General features: G+C 38.2%; 1 protein-coding gene across 2 annotated transcripts in view; it reads right to left on the bottom strand.

Annotated features, from left to right (window-relative positions):
- USP12 (ubiquitin specific peptidase 12) overlaps positions 1-15,980 on the bottom strand; it is a 102,332-nt gene that overhangs the window by 69,089 nt on the left and 17,263 nt on the right. The gene's annotated exons all lie outside the window — the stretch shown is intronic.

Here is a 15,980-nt window from a genome sequence, read left to right on the forward strand (position 1 = left end):
AAATATCTGGTCCATTGGTAGCATCATTTATCCTCCAGATCTGTTACAGTTTCATAAACCGAACACAATACACACACCACAATCACATCTTTCCATCACTTCCACAGAAATTGGATGTGCTGGAGCTTAGACTGGCCTCTGGCTCCTTCTAAGATATTTCTTAGAAAATAAGAGTTTTTAGTTTAACAAGTATATTACTTCAAAGTGGTCAAGTCTCCCCAGAATATACATATTGTATAATTCATTACACAATTATTATGAAAAGCTTTGCTAATAAACATTATAAAAGGAATATCTCTGATGCTAAATCAACCTCATCAGAAACTCTCCATCCGTATTAAAGTGGTTTCATTCAGACCACTATTCCAAGCAAAAATCTCCATAATATTTTCCTAAATATTACATACAGAAATGTAAAAGAAACGTATACATTGGGGCGCCTGGGTGGCTCAGTGGGTTAAAGCCTCTGCCTTCAGCTCAGGTCATGATCCCAGGGTCCTGGGATCGAGCCCCCCATAGGGCTCTCTGCTCAGCAGGGAGCCTGCTTCACTTCTTCTCTCTGCCTTCCTCTCTGCCTACCTGTGATCTCTGTCTGTCAAATAAATAAATAAAATCTTTAAAAAAAAAAAAGAAACATAGATTATCAATTTCAGAAAAATTTTTCATTTTATTCTGATTTATTTTAAAATGCTTTTATTAGTCATACTTTTATGGTATGTGTCCCCACACTACAAATGAAAAAGGACTCAAGAAACTCTCTTTACAGGGTCACTAAAGGTCCACAAGATAGAATGTGGAGAGGCAACACACAGCAAAGTGTTTTGATCAAAGCAATTCAATTTCTAAAATTTCTACCACATTTGGTTTGCCATCTAGACTTGCCTTCTGTTCTATTCTAAAAACTGACACAGAAGAAGGGGAGAACAGGTGTCCCCATTCAACTGGGGGAGCTTGGGAATTAGAGGTCAATGAATCCAAGGTGACAACACATTTATCCACATGCCCAACATACAGGGTACTTTCTCCCAAACCTAGAGTTACCTTTATCCAGGTCCCCTCACATCTATTACAAAAAAAAAAAAAAAAAATACTCTCAGAGTTACTTCCTTTTGAACAACAAAGGGTTATCCAAGGAAGTCTTGTGGACCTGAAACAAATGAGAGTTCTAGATGCCTTTAGAGAAGAACTTAAACACATTTATTAATTATGCCTAGAGATATGATTTCATCATTCTACAAGATGGATGTTGTAGTAAATAAGACTTGCAAAAATCACTTTTATAAGGGAAAGAAAAGGTCAACAATCAGTGATACATTATGTGGGCACATCAGCAAACAGACAGACAAATCAGCTGTCAATATTATAAAAATAGAAATGTTATTATCCCAAGCCACAGTACCCACTGACGCCATCAAAAATGAATTTTAAAGTGCTATACATAGGGAAACACCTACATGAAAGTAAAGATGACATGCTCTGACAAACTATGCTCTAGGTCACAAGATTAACTAGAGATGAACCCAACACTAATGTTAAAGATACCTATGGTGGCGGGGGGAATACCTATGAGCAATTTGAAAATGAATAAAAACACATCATAAAATGAAAACATTTACAATTTACATTTTAACTCAAATCCCTATATGTAACAAAATTTATTGTTAGTAACCCTTTCCTATATCATCTGAATCTCTAAACATTTACATTCTACTCAAACACTTAGTGTTAAATGTTATCTTATGAGATCTGCTATTTTATGTATAGGCATATACATAGAAACACACACAGAAACATTTATTGCCAGAAGCAGGCTTATGAAGGAGGAGAGCACGAAGGAAAACTTGCTTTTCTTCACTCACCACACTGGATAAGAACAGCCCACCCTGAACCACAGAAACTGTTCATAGGGCTCGTTCTGTCTAGACTTTGGGAACCAACAGTTCCCCCTTCACCACCATCCTACCCACTGGAGGCCTCCACTGTCCCTGAGTTATGACTGTTTCCCCAGCACAGGCCAGCTGGGAGAAAGCAGTGTCAGGAATAGGGGTCCATTCCCAGGCCCCACTGCTCACAGGACCCTGAGATGATTCCTGCTGAGAGAAAAAGATTACTTTAAGCAGAACCTGAGTTTCCATCACACTGCTGAGGGCGGCAGAGTTGGGGTGACTATAATAACCTAAGTCCAAGTTTTACAAATAACTAGAACAAAACAGACCTTAATAAAAACCCTTTAGGTAATTTAATAAAGTGAAATTCTCCAATGGAGGGAATAAAATAGAAAAATAACTTATCCTAGGTGGTTTGTAGACCGAACTCAAACGAGAGAATACAGAATTTTCTGACTTCTAAGTTTATATAAGGCACTACTAGAACAAAACAATGTATGGAATACATACGGTCCAGAACCTCAGGGAATATACGATATCCAAGAGGAGAGTCTAAATCAAACACATTAAAAAGTTAAACCATGCCTGAGTGCCTCAGTCAGTTATGCATCTAACTCTCGGGTTCGGCTCAGATCATGTTCTCAGGATTGTGGAACTGAGCCCCATGTCAGCCTCCATGCTCAGAATGGCGTCCCCTGAGGTTCTCTCCGTCTCTCTCTGCCCCTCCTGCTGCTCACATGCCCACTCGCTCTCTAGAATAAATAAAATCTTTTTTTAAAAAAAAGAAAGTTAAGGGTGCCTGGGTGGCTCAGTCGGTTTAGCATGACCTGAAGATCATGATCCCAGGGTCCTAGGATGAAGTCCTGCGTCAGTCTCCCTGCTCACAGGGGAGTCTGCTTCTCCCTCTGTCCCTCCCCCTCACTCCCGCCCGCATGCATGCTCTCTCCTAAATAAACAAAATCTTAAAAAAAAAAAAAAAAAAGTTAAATCATACAATATTTAAATAATGAAATGATACCCGGGATTTGCCTCAAAACAATCTGGGAAAGTTTAAGGAAGGTAGAAACAAAGAAGACCCAAGGTTGGCCAAGAGATGCTTTTTGCTGTAGCTAGTTGATAGGAGTAGGACAGCACACAATACTATTTTGTTTCCCTTAACATCTGTTAAGTTTTTCTATAATAAAGATTAGGTTGGTTAAAACAAAATGCAACACATGATTAACTGCCCAACAAGTGAGAGAGATGACGACTCCATTAGTTCAGAAAAAGACAGCCACTCACCTCACATAAAACAATCACAAGGAAGACATTAACCACACAAGGTAAGAATTAAACCTGTCAGACTGAAACTCCTTGAGGACAAGCTACTGGGAATGCCTCACTGCGGTGGACAGAAATTGTTCCCTTGAATGTAGGCAGGACCTGTGACTTGCCTCGAACGGAATACGACAAGGTGAGGGAACATCGCTCCTGTGACTGGATTACGCTACAGAAGACTCCACGTTGCTCCCGGCCAGCTCTTCGACTCACTGACTGGCATGGAAGCACCAAGCTGCCGAGCTGTCAGAGGGCGCGTGGAGAGCGCTACATGGTGGACAGGGCTACATGGTACAGAGGCCCAGAGGGCGACAAACCGCAGGCAGTCTCTCAGCGCTGAGGGTGGCCCACAAAAGCCAGGGCCCTCAGTTGGCCTTACAACAAACTCCACAACAGCCTAAGTCCTAAGTGAGCCTGGAAAACAGATCCACTGCCAGGTGAGACTCCAGATGAGAACTAAGCTCTGGCCAAACCACTCAATGCAGCCTTCCAGAGGGCACAGCTAACCCACAGAAGCTCTTATTTTGTGTGTTGGCTTCTGTTGCTAAATTTATGGTAATTTATTACATAGTATAGCAAAATACAATCATCCATTTACCTATAAACTTTCCCCTCACATTTTCAGTTTGAAGACCTCACATTTGCCATGTTTCATGTAACATTTGCCCCTTTAGCTGTGCTACTATCACTTCTTTTGTGTTTAAAGAAATAGTAATTCTAGAACTCTAGGACATGACTGAGAAATCTGTGTTAACCCTCTAAGAGGATGACCACATGTCCCGGTTTGCCTGAGACACTGTGTGTCAGCTGTCACAGCATAATTAAGAGCACACCTTTGCACTCCCTAAGTGCTCCAGTTTACACAATAAATGGTCACTTAGTCTTATAATCACATTCCGCATATTACCCATTACCATTCCAGGCAGGTTTACCTTAATCTTTTCTTTTCAGTTTGCTCTTACTGCACATACTTCACATTTCTAAATCATTACAGTAACATGTTGCTGGACTTTTCCCTGATTGATGATTTTTTCAGCGAAGAAGTTTAGCATACAGATCAAAATATAATACTTAAGATGCAGACACACTTAACAGAGCCTTTACTTTACATTTGAATGGAGTATGATTAGTTTCTATAATGCTGATATACCCTATATTCCTAAAACTATGGTAGTTTCCCATAGTTTATGCTACATACTTGAATAAAATGTCTTCTAAAAGTCACTCTTATATAAATTAGTAATACCTAAATTTCTTTAGAAAGACAGAGCTGTCCCACAGCAAGTTCACACATCCAAGTCCCAACTTACATGATCTTATATAGACAGAATATAAATAAATGCAGGTGAAGTCATACATAAGGCACTGCCTATACTCATTCATATATTTACGTTAAAATATTTTTTTATATGACTTACGTGCACTAGGTACTTACTATGTACAGGAGATACAAAGTCGCTTTATCCCTATAGAAAAGCAAACTGAGTTTCCACTTCTGTTGTTCACAGACAATAAATAATAAATGAGTGATACTGAAAAAACATTCTAACTTCCTTGAATCTCAAAGAGGTTCCTTTTATTATCCTTTATTATCCTTTAATAAAGTAAATAAAGTAAAATACAAATTAAAGTTTACTTCCTACATGTAAAATATGTCACTAGTGTATTAACATTAAAAATTATAATATGGATCTCCCTGATATGAGGAAGTGGAGATGCAATGTGGGGGGGTTGGAGGGGAGGAAAAGAAAAAATGAAAGAAAGTGGGATTGGGAGGGAGACAAACCATAAAAGACTCAATCTCAAAAAACAGACTGAGGGTTGCTAAGGGGAGGGGGGATGGGAGAGGGTGGTGGGGATATGGACATTGGGGAGGGTATGTGCTATGATGAGTGCTGTGAAATGTGTAAACCTGGCAATTCACAGACCGGTACCCCCGGGGATAAAAATACACTATATGTTTATTAAAAATTAATTAATTAATTAAAATTATAATATGAAACTTAGGCAAAAAGCTACTCACAAAGCCCATTTAAAGTCTCTCATCTAGGTCAACTAATCTTTGACAAAGCAGGAAAGATTATCCAATAGAAAAAAGACAGTTTCTTCAGCAAGTGGTGCTGGGAAAACTGGACAGCCACATGCAGAAGAATGCAACTCGACCACTTCCTTACACCATACACAAAAATAAATTCTAAATGGATGAAAGACCTTAATGTGAGACAGGAAACCATCAAAATCCTAGAGGAGAACACAGGCAGCAATTCTCTGAGCTCGGCCATAGGAACTTCTTAACCAGAAACATCATCACAGAAAAGAGAAACTAAAGCAAAAATGAACTATTGGAACTTCAAGAGAAAAAGCTTCTGCAGAGTGAAGAAACAATCAACAAAACTAAAAGGCAGCCTACGGAATGGAAGAAGATATTTGCAAGTGACATATATAATACACGCTTAGTATCCAAAACTTATAAAGAACTCATCAATGGGCAGAAGACATGAATAGACACTTTTCCAAAGCGTCTTTTCCAAAGATATCCACATGGCTAACAGACACATGAGAAGATGCTCAACATCACTCGTCATCAGAGAAATACAAATCAAAACCATGATGAGATACCACCTCGTAACTGCAGAATGGCTAAAATTAACAACACAAGAAAGAACAGGGGTTAGTGAGAATACAGAGAATGGGGAACCCTCCTGCACTGTCAGTGGAAATGCAAACTGGAGCAGCCACTCTGGAAAACAGTATGGAGGTTCCTCAAAAAGTTAAAAATAGAGCTACCTTACGACATAACAATTGCACTACTAGGTATTTAAAATACAAAGAATACAAAAATACAGATTCGAAGGGGCACATGCACCCCAATGTTTATAGCAGTATTACCAACAATAGTCAAACTACGGAAAGAGCCCAAATGTCCAACAACTGATGAATCAATAAAGAAGAAATGATACATATACACAATAGAATATTACTCAGCCATGGAAAAGAATGAAGTCTTGCCATTTGCAATGACATGGATATAGCTAGAGTATATAAGGCTAAGCGAAGTAAGTCAGAGAAGACAAATACCATGATTTTACTCATACACAGAAACAGATGTGAACATATGGGGGGGGGGAGAGGGTGAAACCAACCCCATTAAAAGAGACTTTTAATGATAGAGTTTCAAACTGAGGATTGCTGGGCGGATCTGGGTGGGAGATGGGCCAGACGGGGGATGAGTATTAAAGAGGACACTTGTTATGATAAGCACTGGGTATCCTATTAAGTGATGAACCACTGAATTCTACTCCTGAAACCAATATATTAAATGTATATTGGTATATAATATACTGTATATTAACCAGAATTTAAATAAAAATTTGAAAGAGGGGCACCTACGTGCCTCAGCTGGCTAAGCATCTGCCTTTGGCTCAGGTCATGACCCTGAGGTCCTGGGATCAAGCCCCACATTAGGCTCCCTGCTCCACAGGAAGCCTGCTTCTCCCTCTCTTCCGCCCCTCACCCTCACATCCCCCCAATCATGCTCTCTTTCTCTCTCTCTTTTCTCTCTCTCTCTCAGGCACACATGCTCTCTCTCTCTCTCTCTCTCTCAAATAAATAAAATCTAAGAAAAAATTAATTTTGAAAAGAAAATATAAATAAAGTTTCTCATCTAATACAATTCTAATCTTAAAAATAGTTTCTTTAATATACCCATTATGTTTTGGGTACGGCACAAGAGAGAAGAAGTAGAAAAAGTCATGGAGAAAAAGCAGAAAAAGTCCCTGGAGAAAGAGAATGGTAGGTAGTTACTGGAAGAGAACAGGAAGGAGAGTGACTTCAGAAGTGTTGAAAGTGTTTCTTAATACTGGTGCTGATTACGTGGGTATATCTAGTCTGAAACTTCATTAAGGCTTAGGCTTATACATTAAACAAATCCATATAATTATGAAAACACAGAAAGTCAGTAGTTTTAGAATGCAAAATCTTAGATCCACATCAACAAGGAATGTTGTTAATCAAATGAGTAGTTTTCAGAGTAATTTGTAGTGCCCACTATGCCCCTATAGGCAATATTCGAGATGAAAACATTAGCATAATAATAATAGATACCATTTATTAAGTATCTGTGAAAGGCCAGACTATGCTAGGTACTTTATATATATTATCTGTTTTATCTTCAGAACAACCCTTTTAGATATTATCCTAATTTTATAGATAAGAAAATTGAAGTTAGCACTTTGAATCCTTAAAAGACTGGAAATTTGATTAATGCTACTTTTTCTTCATGTGTAAAGAAAACAATATCTAGATATAATAGGTCTCATCTTAAAAGTCCGTAACATGAAATTTAAAAATTTTTTAATTGTGAAACATTTATCTGTTCTAACGAGATCAGCAGGTTTCACAACTATTTCCATCCACTGACAGTGACTATACAGCCAAAACAACACACTAAAACTAGATTACTAATGAACTTCAGAAACACCATACAAGAATATCTCTAAAACCTTCTGTAGCTATTCCAATTAAAATTGCAGAAATGAAAATTCAAGGAAAAAGGGCACTCTAATGTTAAATTTGATTTGAAAATATCAATGTGAACTGGAAAAATTTTTCCTTGCTATAGGTCCACTAAAACAAAAGAACCTCAAAAGCATGACACGACATACCAATGAGCACGCCTAGAATCTGTATCTTCATTTCTAAATACCATTCTTCATTAAAAGGAATCGAGACACTTAGAAAAGTCTGTTTGCAGGGCTAGAGAACGGAAAGTACGAGATGAACCTAGAATATTTTATGCCAGGAAATTAGTAAGTGTTCAAAGAATGATAAAAAAAAACATTGACAAAAGGAAAGAAAGGCCGGTTTAATGTCCACTGGCCACGTTGGGGGCAATTCATGCATCAAAATTAACAACAGATCACAATGTATTGAACAAAATAAAAGTCCAGAGTGCTATAAATAAACACATGAATAAATACAGAGAAGGAAGGAAGTCTCTTTGTGGCAGAATACCAAATTATACCTAAAGAAAAAATGACCATCCTAAAACTAGCCAGTGAAATGTGATGATGAGAAGCAGTATGCATACTTAGTATCAAAAGTATCTCCCCCCAAATTAATTACAAAATAAACAGAGTAACTTGACGATGAAGGGGAAACCACAACCAAATGATTAAAGCTACCATCACCAATGTTCAAACAAATCAAGATCATAGGCCTCCTCAACAGGACATATCATGTCTGTGGTATTCCTGTTAAAAATGCAGAAACCGAATCTAATCACAAAGAATCATCAGCCAAACCCAGAGTAAGGAACAATATACAAACTATTTGGCCGATACTGCTCCAAAGTGTCAAGGTCAATTAAGACCAAAAACGGCTGAGGAACAGTTATTAAAGGACACTTAAAAAAAAAAAAAAAAAAAAAAAAAAAAGAAGCTAAGTAAATACACTATGATAATCTTTAATTTGATATTAAACATTATTGGGTCAACTGTCTAAATTTAAAAATGCACTATAGATAAAAGTATTAATTTTCTAAATTATACTGTTTATGAACGAGAACATCCCTGTTCTTCAGAAATGCATGCTGAAGAACTTAAGAGTAAAGTGACACAATTCTCCAGTTTATCCTTAAATGCTTCAGATAAAATCGTGTAGGTATGCCAAGCAAATTCAGCAAAAGGTAAACAATCAGTGACCCTGAGTAAAGGCTATTTGAGAATTCCTTGTACTACTGCAACTCTTCCGTATATCAACAAGTCACGGCAGCAGCCAGTGAGGGGCTCTCACTCTCTGGCCAAATCCAGGATAATTTAAGCATCAGAAAGAATAACTATAAACATTAAACCAACTGTAACTGATTATAAAACATACAAAAATCCATCATGATACTCGAAAGAGAGTAAAAGAATGAGAAATGAGAAAACTCATTTGTAGCACTGGTGGGGAGTGACAAACTAATTCCTTATCTTAAATACTGATCACCGAAGACATTAACATTTATTCTGCCTTTATAGGAAGAGGTATACTTCAACTCCAGATAACGAAAAGAAAATTCTTTACAGAGGAATGCCTGCTAATAAGCATGGAAGGAGATAAAGAAAAACACCATTTTGCAAAACCCAAAGAAATGTTTCAAATTGCCCTCATCATCAGTGGATGCACAGGGTATCACCAAAGTGACAAATACCTCAGATTACTTGGTAACTACAAAGTGAAATATTTCACTTACAATGAAGAGATCTGACGGTTTCTACTGTAATCACAGTATCAAATTCAGCATCACTTACAGATACTGTTCCACATTACATGCCGCAACATGAGGTACATAACATTACTCATGAAGCATCCTTGTCAAAGAATGTTTAACCTCAGTCTAATCATGCTTGTGACCTAATTTGAACTTTATAGAAATACAAGAGAATAAATTACAAGAAAAATAAAATACAAGAAGAATAAATTAAGAGATATCACAAAGGAATGTTCAGACAAATTCAGACAGGGTATTAAATGAGACAATCTGTCCTGTTGGTTGGAAAATTCAGTGTTACTGAGGGGAAAAAAAAAAAAAAAGAAAGAATTTAAGGGACTGTTCTAGGTTTAAAAAGACTGTGGAGACAAAGGCAGTGCATGAACCTTGACTGGACTGTTGTTCAAAAAACCCACAAAAGACCACAGAAGACATTTTTTAAACAACTGGGATGACTAGAACATGGTCTAAATATTAGGCAATATTGGAAAATTGCCATTACTTTTCTTGGGTGAGAAAATGGGAATTGTCAGGTAGAAATATGTCATCAGGGTCTGCCTACTGAATCATTCCTTAGAATTCAATCCCTTCATCAAAAAGGCCTATACTTTTTTTTTTTTTTAAAGATTTTATTTATTTACTCGAGAGAGAGCATGAGAGGAGAGAGAGTCCGAGGGAGAAGCAGACTCCCTGCTGAGCACAAAGCCCAATGTGGGACTCAATCCCAGGACTCCCAGGATCATAACCTGAGCTGAAAGCAGTTGCTTAACCAAATGAGCCATCCAGGCGCCCCAAGGTCTGTAATTTTTAATCTAAAGGTTAAATTTTTTCATTAGAGTCTATCTAAGTACTAAAGTAAGTTTAATTCAAGACTACAAAGAAAAGGCTCTCAGTCTGCAGGGAGGGGAAGGTACTCTGCTGTGTCAAGGGTTCCCAGTCACTTATTAGCCCTGACATCAAGTCACACTGCCACTGTGCTGATCGGACTTTCCCCAGTGTTTTCCCTTCCCCTTTCCACTCACCCTGAAACGGCCCTCAACTGTGAGTGGGGATTTTCACCTGCAGTAAGAAGGTAATGTGTAGACAAGTCAAGAGAGGTACCACATTATTAAAACTTGCTTTTGCTAATACAGGGAACTCATAATTTGTGATTATAAGCAGAGACCGCCAGGAAAATGCAGGGTACCTAGCACACACCTAAAGAGCTGAAAGGAACTAACACTTACTGAAGTGGCCACCTAACATACATGATCTTATTTACTCCTCCCAATAACCCTGAAAGCAGTGTTTGGAGACAAGCAGCTCAGTATGATCCTTACAAAGACAGCAACAGTGCCAATGTCAGAGCTGCTGTGGGGATTAAATGAGTTAATATGTGTACAGGTCTTAGAATAATGTCAAGCTTGAAGTGAGGTAACTAATGGTTATACATATTATTTTTGGCCCATTTTCTAGATGAACTCAAGAGTTTAAGATCATGGGCCCATGGCTGTAACCAAAATGGGAGAGGGGAAACCTGAACACAAGTCTATGTCAAACGCAGAGATCCCACTCATTATACCTACTTCCCTTCCCCTCCAATTGTCAGGTTCTCCTCAGATAACTGTAACAGCGTAAGATATCTTCCCATGATTTTCCTTCCTGAAGAATGAAAGGCAGCAAAAGACAATCAATTCTCAGGCGTACTTTTCTCCATGCAGCAACAGCAGCCCCTGTGAATGAACTCTATGCCATAATGTTGTGAACTATGATAATAACTGGCACTAAAACACACCCTGTCCATTTGGCTAAGGAACTGAACTGACACACTGTTTCTGAGAAAATGAATAAGGAACTCCAATCAAATGACTTCAAAAAAGAATCTTTGGAAACCAATCTGTTAGCTGAAGACTTCCTGCATAACCATCCCACCACCACCACCCCGCCCCACCCATGTTTGTTATTCCGGTTTGGTAGCTTTTCAGAAGGAAGGGCAAATTAATAATAATGTAAACTAGCTCCCACATAGCTTCAATCTAAATTACTATGTTGAAGGAGTTCATTTAGAATCTGCTCATCACTGTGAATATCACAATCCCAGATTTAGTTCCCCTGCAGTACTTGTAGCCATAAAGGGGTAGTTGTCCTAAGGTCCCTTTTAACTCCAAAACTCTAATAAAAAACAAAATCTGTTGTCAGTAGAGAAGACAAGAAACAATAAAAATATGTCTATCTTGGGCTCCAAGAGGTAACAGAAGAGAAGACAGGAGCAATGAATTTAAAAATGTCTAATTTGAAAGCACTAGCAATAATAATTAATCCAATTATCCACAACCCAGTTAAAAGGCTATGCAATCATAAAAATTTGTTTGAAAAATCGTATTCGCTATGTATGGAAAAGGCCAGGAGAACACACAAAAACACGTTATCAATTCCTAGTAATTAATTAATGGGTTATAGGTACTTTTAGTTTCTTTACACGTTCCTGTTCACCACAAATATATCTTTCATAATCAGTAAAACAATAAAAGTCCTTATTAAGTATCCACGTAATTAGTGAAAATACTGCATAGCTGCAAAAGACTGAGGGGGTGGGAAGTAGGGGACTGAGCAGTTGCAAAGAGAGGGGGAAAATCAAGCAGTTGGTTAACCACTTCCAGAAGATGTCGCCAATTATGAGATTAATGCAAAATTGGAGCTGTAGAGCTCCAATGCTTGCTTGTAAATAAACTTAGAGGTACTTAAACTAGTTATTTTGAAGGATACCTAAACAGGGCAATTGCTATTCCCCTTTAAAAAGTACAGTTCTTTAAGTCCCTACCTTGTTTCTGAAAGGACTTCAGATGGCAACACCCCTTGAACCCATCTGTTATGGGTGGAACTGTGTTCCCCAAAAAGTCATTAAAGTCTGACCTCCCAGTAGCCCAGGCTGTGACCTAATTTAGAAATAGAGTCTTTGCAGAAGTCATCAAGTTAAAATGAAGTTATTAAGGTAAACCCTAATCCAATATGACAGGTGTCCTTTCAAAAAGGAGAAATGTAAACACGGACACATGCAGAGGGAAAACAATTGGAAGTAACACAGAGAAGAGAGCCATCTATAAACTAAGGAACATCTGACGCTGTCAGAAGCTAGGAGAGAGACCTGTAGCAGAGTCTTCTCTAGCATGTTCAGAGGAGGTATAACCCTGCTGACATCCTGATCCAACTTCTGGCCCTCAGAACTGTAAGACAATACATCTTCCTTGTTGCAAGCACTGTCTCTGGTACTTGTTACAAAGACCTATGCAATGAATACCGCATCTTATAAACTCCAAACAGCTAGACACTCTCACGTCCACAGCCTTTTTAAAGAGCTAACATGGAACAAATTTATTTGCAGAATACAGTGAAACTAACCTACAGGCACAATATACAACTCATGAAAAGAATTCACATTATCATTTCGTTTTAGTTTGCATCGAATTTTCTCCTAAATGCCTTCTGTTAGAATGTTTGTAATATTTAACTACAATAATATATTCTCAGCTGAGACAAAACAATCCTGAATTAATCTAATCATTCTGAGTTGCAAAGTTGACACAGTATAACTGAAATGTCAAAATAAAAAAAGCAATACTTTCCACTGAAAGGCAGAGGCACTCAACATAAGCCAGAATTGAAGAATATATAGGTCATAAACACAAAGAGACCCACAAACAAACACTGAAAGTCAAAGACAAGGAGAAAATCTTGAAAGAAGCAAGAGAAAAAGGAGCTGGCACACTGGCCCACCAATAGGATTAACAGCTGACTTCTCAGCAGAAACAATGGCAAGGAGAAGGCAGTGGGGTAACATACACAAAGTGCTCTAAAAGACTATCAACCAAGAATACTAAATCTAACAAATCTTTCAAACTGTGAAATAAAGACCTTCTTAGATGAAAAGAAAAGAAGAAAGAGAGAAAGGAAGAAAACCTGACAATTTTTTCGAGCAGCCACACGTATAAGAAAAACTAAAGGAGGTTGTTTAGGTTGAAATTAAATGACCTCAGACAGGAATTCAAGCCCACATGAACCAAAAAAAAAAAAAAAAAAAAAAAAAAGAAAGAAAGAAAAGAAAAGAGGACCTGTAATGGTAACTGTTTCACTACAAAGGCCACTATAAACACATTGTTTTCTTCCTTTTCTCTCTTAACTGACTTAAGAAGCAATTACAAAAGATAATGTGTATATAAAATACTGCTGGAACTATAATATATATTAATGTAATACACATGTATCATATGTATCAATAATGGGCAATGGACTTAAGAAACAAATGGTGAAGTACTAATTATAACCATGTACTGATGCGTTTATAACATTAACAGGTGAAATATGTACAAGAATGATGCCACAAAAGGGGAGAAAGAAAACAGGCGCACAAAGGAGTAATTCCTCTATTTCACTGGAATTAAGTCAGAATAAACCTGAAACTGATTCTGATCATTTAAAATGTATATGGTAGGGTGGCTCAGTGGGTTAAAGCCTCTGCCTCTGGCTCACGTCATGATCCCAGGGTCCAGGGAATCAAGCCCCGAATCGGGGTCTCTGCTCGGCAAGGAACCTGCTTCCTCCTCTCTCTCTCTCTCTCTCTCTCTGCTTCGCTGCCTACTTGTAATCTCTGTCTGGCAAATAAATAAATAAATAAATAAATAAATAAATAAATCATAAATAAATAAATAAATAAATAAAATGTATATGGTAAAATCTAAAGCAACTACTAAATATATATACACACACACACACAGAGTAAAACATTGATAATGAAAATAAAAATGCTACCTTAGGAAATATTCACTCTATGCAAAAGAAAGCAGTAAAGGGGAATACAGGAGGAAAAAAAAAAGACATGAGTCAGGAAAAAATTTGTAAAACATTGGTAACTGGACTCAAGTAGATTAACAGAAGTATTTTAAGGTTGGTGCCTTAGTCTGCTCGGGCTGCTCTAACAAATCACCACAGACTGGGTGGCTTAAACTTCGCCTTGTTTCTCACAGTTGCGAGGCTGAAGTCCCACCCAGATCATGGCAGCACAGCTAAGCCCTGGTGAGGGCCCTGTTCCAAATGGCACACTGCTAACTTCTGAAGCAGAAAGGGAGCAGACCCTGGGGTCTCTTTTCAAAGGACAGTAAGCCCATTTGTGACGGCTCCACCCTCAGGAATTCATCCGTCTGGCGCATAGGCCACACCTTTGACTCTATCACCTCCACCATTTTTTCCCAAATTTTTCTTTAAATCCTAGTTGGTTAACATAGAGTGTGATACTGGCTTCAAGAGCAGAATTCAGTGATTGGTCACTTACATACAACACCCAGCGGGCATCGTAACAAAAGCCCTCCTAAACAGCCACCATTTTCAACAGATGAATTCTAGGGAGACACGACATTCACTCTGTAGTAGAGGCAATGGAAATGTTGCAAACTGATGCTGGTCAGAGTTGTACAACTGACAATACACAAAACCCACTGAATGGAGCACTTTAAACGCCGTTGGATCTTTCCATTTCTTCTGCTGAGATGGGTGACGTGCCAACAGTTTCTACTCCTATAGTTGCAACAGCTAATGACTTAAGAACCCACTTAGCACAAAAGGCCTACGTTTACTAATCCACTCAAACTCCTTTCTAATACTTCACCACAGCCCAAACTTCATTACAAAGATTACCAGGAACAAATTTTTGACATTAAATATAATGCAGGCTTTATTTTTTAAAGTTAAAGTATGTATATACACTATGCTCACAAAAAAATAACAGCACCACACCCCCCAACCCACAGATGTCCACATCATTAATCCTCAGAACCTGAGACTATGTTAGGTTACATGATGGGGGGGGATTAAGGTTGCTACTCAACTAACCCTAAGACGGGAGGTTATCGTGCATTCCACAAGTGGGCCCCATGCAATCACTAGGGTTCCCGTTAGTGCAAGAGGCTGGCAGGAGAGTCAGGGTCAGGACGATATGATGTGAGAAAGACTGACCAACCCTCTCTGGCTTCCCAGGCCTGGAAAGAGAGCAGCCTCCAGAAGCAGGGAAAGGCAAGGAAAGAGTCTCACCCCTAGAGCCTCCAGAAGGGACCAAAGCTCTACTGACACCTCGATTTTAGCCCAATGAGATCCATTTAAAACTTCTGGCCTCCAGAACGACAGGATAAGAAGTTTATGGTTTTTTTCAGCCACTAAATTGGTGGTAATTTATTACATACACAAAAATTTCTGGTCCATTTCAAACCTTACAAACAGAAATCAATATACTCTGCTAGCCTAAAAGTGACTGTACCTGGTTAGTTCATCTAGTAGTCTCAATCATATGCTTAAAAATTTAAAGTTGCGATTGTTCATTTCCGGGAAGGGTTTTCGGTGTTTGTTTTAGGGAAAGAGCAAACGTGAGTGGGGGAGGTGGGAAGGGCAGGACCAATTAAAAAAAAAAAAAAAAATTTAAAGTTGCTTTAAAAACAAGAGTTATTCTAACAAGTGCATATTAAAAAGGGGGAAATAAAAGAAAAACTACTTTGTCTAGC

Source organism: Lutra lutra, chromosome 3 (assembly GCF_902655055.1).
Source record: "Lutra lutra chromosome 3, mLutLut1.2, whole genome shotgun sequence".
In the NCBI taxonomy this organism is placed as follows: domain Eukaryota; kingdom Metazoa; phylum Chordata; class Mammalia; order Carnivora; family Mustelidae; genus Lutra; species Lutra lutra.